This window comes from Falco cherrug, chromosome 2 (assembly GCF_023634085.1).
Source record: "Falco cherrug isolate bFalChe1 chromosome 2, bFalChe1.pri, whole genome shotgun sequence".
Classification (NCBI taxonomy): Eukaryota; Metazoa; Chordata; class Aves; order Falconiformes; family Falconidae; genus Falco; species Falco cherrug.
In genome coordinates this window covers 87,679,110-87,695,688 of record NC_073698.1, presented here as the reverse complement: position 1 = coordinate 87,695,688, position 16,579 = coordinate 87,679,110, and the positions used below count along the sequence as shown (strand labels likewise).

The 16,579-nt window shown below is 42.5% G+C and overlaps 1 protein-coding gene across 1 annotated transcript in view; it reads left to right on the top strand.

The window, feature by feature from the left end:
* The first annotated feature begins 3,055 nt into the window (after positions 1 to 3,055).
* IL1RAPL1 (interleukin 1 receptor accessory protein like 1) overlaps positions 3,056 to 16,579 on the top strand; it is a 766,332-nt gene continuing 752,808 nt past the window's right edge. The window contains exon 1 of the mRNA XM_055702973.1: positions 3,056 to 3,238. The gene's annotated coding sequence lies outside the window, so the exon portion shown is untranslated. The remainder of the gene's footprint in view (positions 3,239 to 16,579) is intronic.

The following is a 16,579-nucleotide window of genomic DNA, read 5'->3' as shown; positions in this document are numbered from 1 at the left end:
TCTTTTTCTTGTGCCCATACAACCACATTGCTATTAATAGCATTTCAGTAACTCAGAAATGAACTGAACCCAGTTTCCTTAACTCAGGGATGAATTTAACCCAAGAACGCAGGTGGTTTGTATTCTGCATGTGTGAATGGTCTACAGATTTTCTGTGGTGTTAGTCTGGTTTCAGCCATTTTAGTGATTATATTGTATTTTGTTCACATGTTTTGACTTCCACCCTTTTTCATTTTCTCTTTCTCCTGCCAGACCCTTAATCAGCTGCTCTGGGAACTTACATAGCTCCTGTGAGCACTGTATAGGAATGCCTCACAAACATTGTTTTTTATCTTCACTGCACCCTTCTGAATAAGAACAGTGTTAACTAACATTGTACAGAGAAGGAACAAAAGGACAGAGAGATTTAATTGACTTGCCTATCAGTGCAAGAGAAATCCGTAAAACTCAGGAACTGAAGGCAAATGGCTGAGTGCCTGGCCAGCATGTTAATCCCCAGTACCTCCTTCCTACTCTTTGCCCATTGCAGAGCATGAACAGCCTTCAAGCAGTTGTAGTCGTGTCTGGGTGCAGAGAAGACTCTTGATGTCCCATAACAGAGGTGCCTGTGCTGGGAGTTGGGTATCACTCCTCAGTGGTGAGAAAGCAGCTCTCCCAAAGGATAACGGCGAGAATCAAAGTTGGGAGCCCCTCTTTCTTTCCCTCTCTTGCTCTCTGTCAACCAGCTAGGATGCCTGGGCTTCTAAATCAAGCACACAAACCAGCTCTCTAAAGTAGAGAGTATGAGTCATTCAGCTAACTTAAAATGCCCTTTGCTGACCCACAGAGAGAATCCCAGAAAGTTTTTCGTGTCCCTCTTTTACCTACCCATGCAAATGGATCACTCATCATAGTAGCATCTGAATGCCTCGTTTAACCAGTCACATAAATTTCTCTGTTTTAAAATTGAATTTTGACTATTGATTTTTGCATTCATTTCTAGTTTCTTCTATATTTTATCCAACATGAAGAATGCTGTTCTGTTATAAGGAGGGGTGGGGTGGGAGCGGGCTCCACAAATTCTGCGACAGCTACCACCTCTCCTGCAACCCACTGATTCTGCGTGGCACGTTATCTGCCTATCGATAATCCTTTATCATGTTCCGTAATAAAATCACACTTTCCCACATGCTGCTTTTCTCTTCTCTTCTTTTCTCTTGTAAGATGTTGGGGGTTTAAAAACTGTAGCAGTTTGAATCCGTCTCTATGGTCCTACAAGGAAGCCAGGCTGGATTTGGTGGCAACTGAATGCTGCCTAGTGTCTTTGTCCCTGTTTTGGACAGCACCATTTACACAGACTTAAACAGATACATAACTGCATGTGTTTCACATTGCTCAGGTATTTCCCTCTCCTCCACACCCCCATACCCCCATTCAATGGGTCTTAAAGCATATGAGATGCCTCTGACCCAACTGTCTGCCTATGTACAGGCAACTCTGTGTGTCTGTTCCTGTGAGCGTGCACCTGCAGGGCCAGTGCTAGGGAAGAGGGGGTGTCTACTCCCCCGCACCTTTGTGCAGGGATGCGGTAAGATTTACTGGGGTGAGCGACAGAATTTTAGAGTTACTTCTTATAGAGCATTTGTTTAGTATTATAAGCGTCTGCAGATGACTATTTATTTCATGAAGTAATTAACATTCCTAATTAGATGCACCTTGCAGCTGCTGTTAATCTTAATTGGCAATAATGCAGTTACATTTTGATACATATCTTCAGAAGAGTTACAGAGAAGGAAAAAAAAATCTGAAGGGAAAGAAATAAAATTGTTCCCACACAGTTCAGAGAGTTTGCACAAAGAAGATCCCATGGCAACAGCGAGGCCCACAGTTTGCCTTATAAAAATCCAAGAATAGATAATGTATCATCTCTCCTAAAACAACACTTCGCTTCGGAAATCGGGAGGGGAAGGGGGCGGGAGGGCGGGGGGGGGGGGGAGTAAACCACAACAGGAAAAGCGAAGCAGTCTGACCCCCGCGCATGTTGCGCGCCCCGGCGTTCGGCCTCCCGCTCCCGGCCCAGCCCCGCTCCCGGCCCGCTCCCGCTCCCCCTCCCCCTCCCCCTCCCGCCCTGGCTCCGCTCCCGCTCCGGCCCCGGCCCCGCCGCGGGCAGGCGCGGGCCCCAGCGCTGCGGGCCGAGGCGGCGCGGGGAGCCGGGCGGCGCCGGGAGGGAGGCCCGCTTCCCAGGAGTTTCTCCAGGATCCCTTCCGAAGGGCCCTCCCCGCCTCGCTCCCTCCTCTCCCCACCCACCCCAAAAACCCCTCCTCCGAAGCCGGCGCTGGCGGGGCGGTGGCGGGCGCCGAGGCGTCCATCGGGGGGCAGTAACGGCACCTCCCCGCCGGCTGGGCCCGCGCAGGGCGCGTGCAGCGCAGCGAGCCCATCGCGGCGGAGCGCAGGGATCGTTGTGCACTGCAGTTTCTCTCGCCTCTCTCCCTCCCTCTCTTCCTCTGCTCCTTAGGATATTTTGGGTGGATTGTGGTTGTCAGTCAAGACCTCCTCTTCTTTGCTGATCACTTGTCATTTTCACCGGGGACTAGTATCGTTCGGGCCAAGCGGACAACAGATTTTCTTTTTTTTTTCCCCCTTTCTTCTTTCCCTTCGGCGATTGCTCCCCCCCCCCCTTTTTTTTTTCTTTTTTTTTTTTTTTTTTTTTTTTTTCCGTAGCGCGGCGGTGCGGGTGCTAGGACCCGGCAAGCACCCTCCCCCGGCTCTCCCCCGCAGCGCTTTCCCCAAGCTGCCCAGCACCCGGAAGCCCCCGCCGGCCCCCGCCGCTCGCCCAACACTTGTGCGCGGCAGCCGGGATCCGGCCCTCGGCGGCGGGCGCGCTGGGCGCGAGCTGCCCGCGGGCGGCGCGGTGGCCCCCAGTTTGGCCGCCCCCTCCTCCAGCCCCCCCCCCGCTGCACCTGGATGGTACCTCCCGCCGGCGACACGGGCACTTTCTGAACTAGGAAGGAAGGGGCGACTCGGGGGGGGGGGGGGGGGGGGGGGGAGGGCGGGGGGCCGCCGAAGTCTGTATGGAATTACCTGCGCCCGCGGCGGAGCTGGCAGCGGTGGATGGATGGGCGCCGCGTCCGCGGCACTGGCGGCCAGCTCAGCCCCAGGAGTAAACACGGGGCTTCTCCGGCCGAGTGCGCAGTGTGGTGACCGGCACTCGCCTCGCTGACTGATCGCACCGGAGGGATATTTCGGGAGACTCCTGTGGGTAAGGTCATTTTATCCAGGCAAAAGCCCGGCATTGCTAAACTTGGGTGGCGTGTGATTAAAATGGGTACTTTCAGGATTGCTGCATTACCCTGATGCGAGGGGCTCCAGCCGTTATTGGCAGTTGAGTGGAATAACTGCATTAGGTCTTCTGGTGAGTGCTTTTTGCGATAAATAAATAATTAAAAAAAGAATAAAAAATCTTCTCCTCCCTTTTTATTCTTGCACCCTCTGGATTTGGGAGAGTACAGTAAAAGCAAGGAGTCTTTCGTTGTTTCCCCCCCCACCCCCCCCCCCCCCCCCCCGGTTTGTGTTATTTTTGACTGAAAAATGTATGTGGTTGTAAAGAAGCACTCCGTGATGGAATCTGTTTAATATGAGATCAGATCCCATCCGCTGCTTAAAACAAATGTTTCTAACTCTGTGCAGCATTCTGCTGCATTTCATAGCTGCAATGGAGGTAAAGAAACCCTGCTTTTCAAGTTGTTAAACTTTAAGGTGGCCGTCCTTATTGATCACGGTACAGTGCTCTGGTGGTGAGGGGGTTAAATGCCACTGGTAATTTGGGATTACAACTGTTCCTGTAAAGCCTGCAAGGAAATTATAAACTGAGGGAGGGTGAAGGGAAAAAAAAAAAAAAGAAAAAAAATCTCATCTTGGTAGTAGAGTAATACCATAGATGTCACTAGCCTGAGAATCTCACATCCAGCTGCTCTTACAAAATATTTTTTTCACCCAATAACTTACCTACTGAAACCTCAGACCACGTGTATGGGAGTTAAGATTTGCAAACAGAGATGCTATCTTCAGTATTTCATGTATATATGCATCTGGCTGAGGGACTGTGTGTGAATTAATTCCTCGGTTAGTTGTGGTGTGAAGCAAGACAGGGGAAAAAGGAGAGAAAAGATCGTCTTAAGAACAGAAGTGAGCGAGGGAAGCACTTCAGCCTTTAAAGATTTAAAGGGATCCAAGCAATGCACATTGGTAATCTTTCTTTGGAAAATCAATTCTGATAGAAAGAATGGGGGAAGGCTGAGGGAATCGATAGTGATGACGTTGTGCAGTGCAATGCACTGCAATGCTAAAGTTCTATAGTGTGTGCGCAAAAAATATATACCCTTATGTACTGCTGGTGGGTTCATGCATAATGGATGGAAGAAGATATGCAGATCTGTCTGTAGGAAGATGTGGATGTATTTGTGCAAAGACGGCGATTATGTAACTTGATTACATCAGTGGCATCAGTCGCCGATAGTCGAATAATATCCTCATGTAGCGTATCGATCACTTGGGTTAACTTTGTAGCGCTCCCGGCAGCGGGGGATGGAGACCTGGGCAGAGGAGGGGAGATCCTTGCTCAGCTCCTGACAAGGGGTTTGCCTTTTGCAGGCTGCCTTTTGCATCAGCATGCTCCTGACGAGTTTCCCGGGACAGGGAGTTCGTGAGGGAGGAGGCTGCCTAGCTGCTAGTTCAGCCACACCCGCGGAGAGGGCTCCAGAGGAGCCCCTGCAAGGCTGCACAACGGTCCCATTGAGCAGATCCGGCCGCCTGCTCCTCGGCAAGGTCACACGGCAACCTGGGACTTCAGGGCATGGCAACAGCTGAGCGAGCAGAGGAGGAACAAAACCGAAATTGAAATTGATCCTCTTCGCTGTCGCCTACCTCCGAGCATGTCGTTCTGCTGACCTCTCCCAGCGCTCAAGGCAAAGCTGGAGCAGTTTCACCCCGAGTATGTGCAGCGCTTAACATAGATAGTGTTGCCTCTCGGTGTGTGCAATGACTGCCTCGCAGCTTTAGCAGGATGCTGCTTTAGTGTCTTGGCGTACCAGCGTGACTGACTTTAGAAAGAAAGTATTGTCAGCTGTAACTGCCTAACCTACCTGTTACATTTACAGGGAACCTAAAAGGTGGTCCATTAACACATCCAGGCATCTCGGAAGTGAGTAGGTGAAGAGTAAAGGTGTGATAGGAGTCCCATTGGTTTAACTCAGATGGACTTGTTTAACAAATTGTCCACAAAGATAGGAGTATATCACGGTATAATTTACTTTAATATCCATTTTAGAGTCATAAATCACTATTCCTATCTGTTTTGGGGGGGAAGCGGGGAAAGAGTACTCCTGGAAGACAGATAAGCTTGCAGAGGCACTGCTGAGGCCCTAGACCTCTAACAGATGCGTTTCTGAAAAATATAAGCCTGATGAAATCTTAACTCGGCTGAAATAAGTGACCTTATCATCACTGGCCTATGTCCTTCCCTCCTTCACTCTGGATTTATTCTAGCAAAATTTCACTAAAATGCTTTTCAGTTAAGAAGAGGTGAGGGCAGAGTGGCTTTTACATCTCTTGATAAACACGATCTTCACATACCTATTAGACTTAATGCAGTATCAAACTCACAGTAATTTTACCATTGGAACCATCCTGAACAATATTTTTTTTTCCTCTGCTTCCCTGAAGACATCAGTATTTTAAAGTCAGTCCACCATTATTCATGACTATTTTCATAATTCTAGAGGATAATTCTGGGCAAGCACTAATAAATCCTGCTAATGTAGTTTTGAGTTTGACATTCGTAGAGTATACTGAGTAAATTTGAAAAAAAGGATATGAAGTTAACTCTGTTTCCATCCTTCAGGGGTCAGAATAACACTATGGCAACTCCCGTGCATTGCTACAGCTCTTAACAATTTTCAGAAATGTCCATGGCATACTCTGTTCTGCCACACATGATTACAGGCATGCTCTTTCTATTTAATTCCTTACAGGACTTTTTGTGACACACAGGCTACATACCTATACCACCCATCTTAAAGGAAAACACAGTTGTCTACAGAAAGTGTAATAAACAGGTGCTGTAAAAGAGTAGGCATTGACAGTGTGGGATTATATCACTTGGTGCATGTAAACTGGCATGCAGCATGCGAGGATTTGCAAATTCAGGGTAACAGAGAGCAGTAAGCAACCAAGTTTTATTTATAGATTAATTTAATTGTAGTTAGCTGTACCCATTCAGTAAAAATAGAGGGGTTTCAGCTCCAATGCAGTATCTGTTCAGTTTGCACCAAATATAGCTTCTTCGAGAGGAAACTTTCCTTGCTGAAATAAAACTGTAAATCACTCGGACAAATGAAAAGAAAATGTGAAGAGAAATATTTACATAAAATATTCCCAGGCTCCAAATCTCAGACCACTGAAAGCAGTGAGAGTTTTGCCACCCACTCCTCACTAGTGCTGGAAAGCCAGCTTTTAAAGAAAACAGCAGTGCGTGAAGAATAATCTGTGCATCCCTCTGAAAGAGCAGGCTTCCTACTGTCGGTTTCACTGAAGACAGTAGACTTATTTTACTGCTGACAGGAAATTTTGAAACATACGGGGCAGATCTTAGTGAAGTTTTTTTACTGTTCAGTGATATTCTTGTATTCAGAGTACCTTCTGTGGCTATTATGTTGAACCCATGTATTGGGAAACAAAGCAAAAAATGGATAATTTACTGGGGTTTTCATTCAGTGTATTTGCACTTACAGGGAAGTGTTTGGGTATACTTCTGTGTTTCATAACAGCTATGGTCTTCAGTGGCTGGGAATATTCTTGTTTTTATAGTCACACTGCATGATAATATATGGCAATTGAAACATCCAAGCTGTGATTAATATGATTAAAAACTAGCAACTTATCTAGTGGTGCTCAAGTTGTAAAGTTTAACTGTAGCAGCAAGCGTTTGCACAGCTACAGATAAGGTTGTGTCAGCATTTCTATTACAAACCTCTATCTTGGTGCCATCCATTGTGTCAGGGGTCCATGAAGTAAGAATTTACAGCAGAGACCATAACAGCTGTTTCGGATTACCGTCATGGCCTGTCAGGTCAGTAATCCATGTGTTTCTTTTAAGTCTTCACATGCACATCTACAGCAGCACCAAAGCAGCCATTATGCTTTATCAGTTCAAGTGTATGCTTGTTTTATTGTAAAATGTTATTAAATATGAAATGATGGACCTCAGTGACTCAGAGGGGATCATTTAACCTGTCATTTGTCATGCACTTTCTTACTGTTTTCCAGTTCTTAAAACAAAACCCGATCAAATGCAGCAATGAATTTCACTTGTGATAGCTTAAAATTAATGCACATTTGGAAGAAAACTCTTTTGGAGGGAGGGGAGGAGGGAAGAATGCAGATGAAAGTTGTGGGGTTTTAATGTTAATATTCAAACTTTGTGTGTTCCTCTAAGGGAGTCACGTATGGAACTCCATCTATTGCAGAAGGGGAAAATCCTTCATTATTTGCCAAAGCTATGTAAGACCAGGGCAAGGAAATCAGGTGGTGCTGGTTCTCCGTGTTAAGGTTGGGTACTCTTGTTTTTTCTAGGTCTCACTGTCTCTGTGTGTTATAGGCACTCCTAGGTCATTTCATGATGTTATACTGCACACTATTTATGCCTCAATAACTAGGTCTGAACAAACGAACCAAGGACATCAGTCTTACTGCTTTCTGTGCTTAGAAATTTCATGTTTGTAAGAACAGCATACAGACATATGATAGTCCTTCAATGGTTGTAGCATCAACTGCAGTGATTACCCACAAAGATTTTTTGATTGGGGATGAAGAAGGAGAAAGGGAGAAACTGAAAACATTTAGAATTTTGCCAATACAGTAGATACTGTTTCCATTTTAGTTTTAGTTTTGGGCATGATTTAGGAAATTCTCAGTATAGCTTCTGAAAAGAAACACAGAAACCTAATTCATGCATTGAGAAGATTGATACAATCTACAGAAATCTACACAATCTGCAGGCAGACAAGGGGTAGTACTACTTGGCGAATGGATGACTAGCAGTGTCAGCGAGTTTTGTGTTCTTTGGTCCTTCACAGCTGTCCTCAGTGAATAATGCATTGTAAAAGAGGAATAAAATGGAGACTGGCAGAATGGGTTAAAAAAGGGGGAAGAAACGCATATTAATATACAGACAGTGGTAGTGTAGCTCCTTTCTTTTCAGAGATGGGGTATAGTTCTTCCTTTTGCATGTTTTTCATTAGTAAGACCCAGATGCTTAAAGTTACTGCAGGTCACAATTCCCACTGCTCTAACTTTTCTGGGAATTCTTAAACTCTTCAGTGTGAGGGCTATCACCTTTTTGTTTTCATGCTTGTTTCCAGGCACACAGTGAGACTGCGATCTCTCAGCTGACGCAACTTGAGGTGCTTCTCCATAAGATAATAAATTAGTGGCAGGAACATGTGAGGAGAAATATTTCCTATTGCCTATTTCCAGCAAAAATCTCACAACGCTTTTACAAGACTGCCTTTTACAAAGTTAGTGCAACTGCCGTGTAAGACCTCACTATCTGTTTCACCTATATTAATTTGCACTTAATAATGTGTGCTTGGACTGTCAGTAACAATTTCAGTAAACTCAATCTAGTCAAAAGTTGACTGTTGCAAGGAAAATGACGTCATAGTAACGTGCATCATTGTAATGCACAGGGAGACACTGCTGGTAAGGTTAGGAGTGAGTTTAACCAGCAGTGACCTGTCTGGCTTCCCAGCCCAGTTGCCTCAGACTGAAAATCACTGTGCGTGAACAGTGTAAGGGACCTGCATGTACATTTGTCCCTGCCTACATCCATTTGGCAGCACATAGGTACTGGATTTGACTCTGAGCTCAGTGGATCATATGCCTCAAGGACAGTTCTACAGAAAGATCTGTTGGTATGATGGAAACCTTGGGATGGAGCCACTGTGTCTGCAAAGGGATGTGTTTGGCCGCGATGCTTTTGTGTGGCACTGATCCCTGGCAAAAATTTTAGCCCGGTGTCTGTCAGGTTGCTGTTCAGCGCACAGAATTTCAGGATGGCAGAGCACAGCTGTTACCATATAGCACCTTGGCATTCCTGCATCCTCGACTTTTCTTCAATGCTTTCTGGCTGTATTCTCCCAGATTAAAACTCCCCCCCCCCCCCCCCCCCCCCCCCCCCCAGGATATCTTACCTATGCTCATTTTAGAATAATGTAACTGGAAATGCATGGCATTTTCTTTTTCAGCGACTTGTGTGCATGATGGAGATATGTATGTCTATGAATCAGTCTATAAGATCTACATATTTATTACAAATGAGTTTATTTTATTCAACATCTCCTATGAAACAGAAAAGGCCTGTGAACTTTCTACTAGACATTTCTCTGTAGGGTCCCATAGCTAAAGTTGGTGTGCTTGCAGCCATGTTAAGTCAGTTTCACTGACGGGCACTGTTTCTCTGTACATATATATATATTTAGTTATGTACACGTACACATGCACAAATACATATACCTATTTATGCATATGCATACAAATGCATTTACTACCATACATATGCATTTGCTCACATACATGCACAGAGGAATACTGAGAATAAGCCATAATGAGAAAATACTCTAATTATTTCTTCTGCTAAATGTAGGAAGCATAACACCATTAAAACATACCATGAAATGGTAGCTGTTTCTGTGGGTTGATTTAGTATTAGTATAGTTTTTAATGATCTGTAAAGGCAGCTTATTTGACGACAATACAAATTTATTTTGGAATGCCAAAACAGAAAGATACTTCAAAAGGACTATCAAAGATCACTGGTCAAGGCTGTATGGTGTTATCTGTAATTTTACAAATATATATGTAACGCTTTGGAAGGTACGATCTGAATGTTTCTTGGATACCTCTCCAGCAGAACAGATACTATCAAAAACCTTTTGTCCGTTATTATGGAAAGGATCAATTGGAGTATTTGCTCAGTTAGTATCAGAAGAAAGCTATATATATTATAAAGGAATGTAATACTTTGTTTAGTATTTTTTGTGTAACATTTGCCTTACCAACTGATAACTCTCATATTCAGTATGAATAATGTGTCTGCCTTCGGTCACTTCTTATCCAGAAATCTATTCAGGAAGGAAGGAAGGACCAGAGAATGACAGCAAAAAGAAAAGACTTCTACATGAAAAGATTCCCATCTGAAGAAAGAGATTAAGGCTTTGTGTTATTCAGAAAAAAAGAGGAAGATACGGTATGGGAGAACAGGGGATGCAGTGGGGAATATTGAAGGCTGTTAAAAGATACTTTGGGTTGTCTTAAATACTGTTTCCATGATGACCAATAAAATTTAATTGTGACAAATCTAAAAATGGTTAGAGGAAAGCACTCCTTTACATAGTTCATTAAAATTCTTTGTCTTTTACAGAGAAAAATACAGTGAAGGAAAAGGTCCAGTAGAATAGGATAGCTTGAGTAAGTCCATGAATAAAAGCAAAATTTTAAAAATTTACATTGTAGTAGATAGCTAGATAAGACGATTAACAGCCTGTGTATAGGTAGAATAGAATGCTGTCACCCTGTGTACCCCAAAGACCACCTGCTAACTTCCAGTTACAGCGTAATCAATGTATGTGTGTGTCTGTGATTTCTAAAGTGTTAAAGATGCTTCCAGAGGATTTGCTGCTGGCTTCCCTTGGAAGTCTGCTGTCTGACTAGATGGTCTGTAAGTGTGTTCCTGTGACCATAGTTCTTCACTGCCTATTCAGTCTACGTATCTGGCAGTTATAGGACTGTTTAATAAAGACTTTATTAATGCTGGCTGGGCAACCTAATTTGGCTGTTTTAAATCCTCATTACCAAAGTCCTGATCCAAAACCCACTGAAGGAAATGGAAGGATGCTCACTGCACTCAGCAGGTTTTGGATCAGTCTCCAGCTTTAATCATCTAATTTCCTGATTTTTGTTAGTTTCTGTGAAAATAAAAATATAAAATATGCTGCTTCTTGTCTTTAATAGGTTAACATTGATTGGAAAAAGAAAATCTTGTAAACTTCAATAGAATTCAATAAAACTTCACTATGTTTTTGACAGCATAGTCAGGCTCATCAGTTTCCATCAGTAAAAGGTAAGCAACACTCCTGTATTGATTCTTCATAGAAAGAGATGCCTAGATTCTTAAAAAGTTGTTAGGCCGTCTCTGGTACTTGCAGTTGCTATGATGGGAAACTCATAGAGCCCTGTAAATATAATCAGTAAAATATATATGCAGTATTCCTGAGCTAGTTATTTCTAAAAATTTGACAGATTAATCCAATTATAGATATATTTTAATCTTTAGTTAGTTTAACATATCCTTTTTCCTGTTGCCTTATTAGTGCTTTATAATGCATATTCTATTAAAGGACAACCACATGGCTCAATGGGCAGACACTGTACATCTATGGCTGTTCATTTACAAGGGACCTTCCTTAATTAGTGTTTTCCCTGGATTGTGTCTCTTTGTAGTAGCACTCAATGCTTAAGACTCCCATATTAGCTAATGTAATGCATGTTCCTTATTTCTTTGCCATCGTAAAAATACTTTTGCAAGTTGGGAAAAAAGAGAGAAATAATTAGGGTAGGTAAGAGGAAGATGCGTTTCCACAAAGGCTCACAGAGCATGAAGCCCTCCCTGTCATTACTGAAGGGAGATGTGCGGAAGCCCATCAGGGGCAACTGAGAGCCAGACACTAATTTTAGGATCTGTGGTATCACTGTAAATTTTTTACCTTTCTGAATATTCCTCACAGGGACAAAGAAGCAAGTCCTTAGCAATGAATTTTGAATACTTCAGCATGAGACAAATAGGAATAAAATTACAGATGAGTGGCATTTAATTCCAGTTACTGTTTTATGGTACTACTTTGCCAGAAATGTTGATATTTAATAAATAAAATTTGAAGGTATTGGACCTGCAAGGCCTGAAATCAGTTCCTTTCACTAGTTCCAAATATTTCTTCACTGTAAAACTTGACTAATTTTATCCATCCTTCGGTTTCCTGCCTCTAAACGCTGGAAGATAAAAACCACCTCCTGCCCTCTTGTCTTTTGATATGTTTCATCTATTTATAATGCAAACACTTTGTTTAAGATTTCTTTTTTATTATATGTGGAGTAGGGTTAGAGAAAGAGTTAATGCAAATTTCTTCTCCCTACCTCATTGGAAATTCACTTCTGCCAGCCTTTGAAAATCATGGAAAGTATTTGATTTCCTCAAGAAAAAAAGTAATTTCTGTGTAGGTTAGAGGATGGGTCTTTTCATACTTTTTTTACATTTAGTACTTAGATTTTGGGAGGATTTAATCAAAAGATGACATTTAACATATAAAATTTTAATGAAAACATTTTCTTTTCTGTAGAAAATTAATCAGGGATGATAATTTCAGAGTATCTAATGCAGTTTCTTAGCAGAACAGGACTCTCAGCTAAGTTTTTTATATACTAAATAATACAAATATGAAAATAGTACCGTGAGTCATACTACCGGGGGTGGCTGGGTCAGCTGCTTGATTCTTCAATTCTAATCAGTCTTTTTAGTGTAAGGTTACCTGACTATTCATCTTCTTCTTTTTCCATGTTGTTTGAATTAATTATTTATAAAATTTGGATGGGCACGAATCAAAGGTGCCTTCACGTTTTATAATTTTGCCAGGGTTCAGGTGTAACCCACCTAGTTACCGGAACAAAAATATTAATAGTTTTTTCTGGTTTTGATGCTGAACTTTGACCCCATGTTTGCTGCTATTCATCAAATCTTAATCCAGTAGCTGCGGAGTTGTGGGAAAGACTGCTGTTGGTCTCACTGTGTAGTGAATTAGATTTGGGAATCTTATTAGCAGCAAGAATCTTGTTTCATGCAGTGCATATGCCTGTCAGTGCAGGGGCATCACCTGTGGTATGCTCACCAACACTGCCTTTGTGAAGGGCAGCTTTTCCGAAGGGGAGGCTGAAGCAAGGCAGTTCCTGTTTTGCCAGGAGATATTCCCAGAGACCAGAGGATCTCGGGTTCCATACACAAACCCTTCGCCATTTGTTTCAAGTCTCGTTACTAGAAATGGCAAGCCGTGCGCAGTGCCATCCTTTGGGCTAATTCCAGATGAAGGCTTTTGCTCGCAGTCGGACCACAGAGCTCAGCAGTGACGCCGGCAGCGTTTCCCCTGTCACAGCTGGCCGCAGGAATACACCCGGCCAGCGGGCTCCGTGCCCGGCATGACCTGTCACCTGGAGACTTGTGGTCTCCGTAGCTTTGTTTAATACAAGACATCTTTGTGTGCTTCAAAGATACTCGTGTTTGCTGATGGGGAGGAGTATTAAGTTAAGCAAGGGTAAACTGATTTCACACAGAAACTCCTGTCAGTGCTCTGTGTTGCATCAAGAATAAGCTTAGAGTAACTCCTCTGAAGCCATTTCATTTGGCTTGCCAGGTTGAGTCCAATATGAACCTTCAACATAGATATTATTGCATTAATTTTAATGAATAAAGATCACAGACACATTACTTATTTAATTAATATAGCAAAACCCATTGTCAGCAAGCAGAGAAGTTATACTGTACAGCTGCTCTAATGCAATCACAACAGTATGCTCTGTCTGTGAAAATAAAATTTTCTTGTTAAAAACTTTTGATGTTTCTTTAAATATATAAACCTATAGGAAATATATAAATAAGGCTTACCAGCCATCTCAGATGCTTCATATCAGAATGAATCTTTTAGCTTTAATCTGTGTTCATTTTGACATCTTTCGGATAGTGCTGACGTATATATACATGTGCATATATATAAATATAGTCAGAGGTATACATGTATGTACATGTCTTTTGTTATAAAATCATAGATGTTAATATTGAAAATACAATGATAATGTCAGTTTTCTTATGTTACCTTTACCATGATTTTTATTTTTGTGTTTACATAGTTAAGGACTGTTTAACCACAAGAGTTTCATTTTCTAGTGCTTTCCTGCCTGGTCCAACTCACTGTTAGACACAAAACGCTCCTTTAATTTGTTCTTACGGAATTCAAGACCTCTGAATTGGACTGCCAATTGGACTTGACCAAGACCACTGCACAAAGTCTCACCTGCATGTCTAGACCTATGTGTTTTTCCATCTGAGCTCCTTCATGCATTATCACAATAGATGGTTCAAAATTTCTGAAAGTCAAGGAGTCAAGAGGCCGCCAGTCAGCTGAATGACAGTATCTTGACATGCGCAAGATAGGCTACTGGCTCTGTGTTAGTCCTGAATTCATAACTCCAAGGGAGTCTGTGTTTCATAAAATGGGGGAAGCTGTGGGCAGAATATCTCATAGGTTGGCAGGAGATGCTTGCTGTAAAACGGGTTTAGATTACAGTAGGAGTCAAGATTTTAACACATATTTTGGTGTGCTTAATGCCACACTGACACGAACTATGAAAACTATTGCTTTAAAGCAATATGTATAGTCAGACTGTGTTTTATATAATAATGAAACCTGAACATGAAAATGTAAATGTAAATATAATGTAGTCCAAAGGGTATCAGGCTGTATCAGTGCCACCTGAAACATGGAAATAAGCAATATTTTGTTTGTTTGGCGGGAACTGTGCAGTTCTGCAATCCTTGCTGCTATTATTATTTTTGGTGCTGTGATTTTAACCCTGCAGAGTGCTCTCAAATAAGCTTTTAACCTTATGCTATATTGTCATGAGTATGACTGAATTTTCAACTAGAGACAGTTTCCTACAACATTACCTTGTCTTTTTTTCTACAAAAATTGGCACAGTATTCTGAGCTTAAAAAGGAAGTTTTTTGCTTTTTGTTTTTCTTTTACTGGAAATTTATAATCACAAGGTTATTGTAGGATAGAGGAAAAACAGTAGAGTATGACTATATTCAAATAATGCCATTTTTTTAACACACAGAAACTCTTGATTTTGTTTTAAAGCTCATCTATTCAGACTTAAAAAAAATACAACAAACAAACAAAACCAAAAACCAAACACACAAACCTCCCTGAAGACAAGGGAAAGGGGCATGCCAGAAAGACAATTTTTTGTAATTAAATTTAGATACACATTTTTTTCTTTAGGTCCATAATCTGTTTTAAAGTGCAAATTGTTTTTCTCTTTATCTTAGAGGGCAGACAGTCCCACTTACTATTTAAAGCTACAGTATGAATGGGCCAATTTTTTGCCCAGGCCTTATCAAAAAGTAAGATTTAACAAAACACACTGTCCAACAACGCACACTTTCCTTTAGATGTTCAGAAATAGCTAAAATACAGAAGAGAGCACCATTACTAATTTCAGTATCAAAATATTATATACTTCTAGGGCATTCTATAAAATTTAGTTTATGGAACTCAAAGTTTTATAACAGGGTTGTCAGTGTTTGACATATGGAATCACTGTTTTCAGCAGGAGGTTGTATATTGTCGATGTATGGAAATCTAGCCCACTTTTACTGCTATATGATGTGTATGGTCCATAGCTTTTAAGGTGACTGCAGTCTATAATACATGCATGAAACAAGAACTACTTTATCAGTTTCCATCAGCAAACGGGGACTTCACTTTCTTTGGCGGTCCGCACCTCTTTTTTAGTGAAAGCTAAAGTTTACTTGAAAACAAAGCCATAGGGGAGAAAATATCCTTAAATAGTCCTGTATTTTATGTGCTGTGATACACAAGTAATTCTCTTCAGCAATGTGAAATTTATTTATCAGTTGAGACATTCTAGCTGTCACCAGTCACCGACAGTGATTGTGTCTTCCTTCTGTGTGCATCGCTTATGTTATACGGTAATACTGTATTTATGTAGTACATTGTTCCTGAGGTTTCATAACCCAGATGGACAATTAGCTGTATACCTAGCCATTAAAATAACAGGAGCTCTGCAATTAGATCGTGTGGCTGGTTTTGACAGGATTCAGCCACCTGGCTGACGGGGAGCACATGGGGTGCCCTAGGCGAGTAGGCACAGGCTTTGCAGGCGATGCACGTGGTTGCTTGGAAAGCCCCAGGCAGTGGTCAGCAGAGCACTGCCTCCCTGTCTTGTTCAGCCCTGCAGTTACTGCATGTGCTATGTGACAGCTAACAGGCGTGGGGAAGGCTGCTCTAGGATGGATATTAAAGAAAAGCTATTAATAATTAAGAAACTGATAAATCCTAGGTGTCAGTCAGTGGCCTCTAGCATGGCTTTGGGTAGATCACATAATGTTTTCTGTTTCATACATCATCCCTAGGGAGAGATCCCTGCCTCCTAGGCCAATGTCAAGCCTCAGCTGCACATCAGCTCACAAGTGAAAGAGGGGGCTTGGCTGGGGGGGTGCTGTCCCTCCATGGCAGCTGCCTGGGGCCAGCTGACCAGGCGCTGAGAAGGGTGGCAGCATGCTCCAGGTGGTGACAGGTGAGTGGTGGAGGTGGAGAGCAGCTCCCAGCCACACTGCCTGGTGCCCATCCCCTCTCATCAGGCTGGCCAGAGCCACAGTATTTATCATGTGGCCTTGGGTCCCTTCTGGGCCACCTGT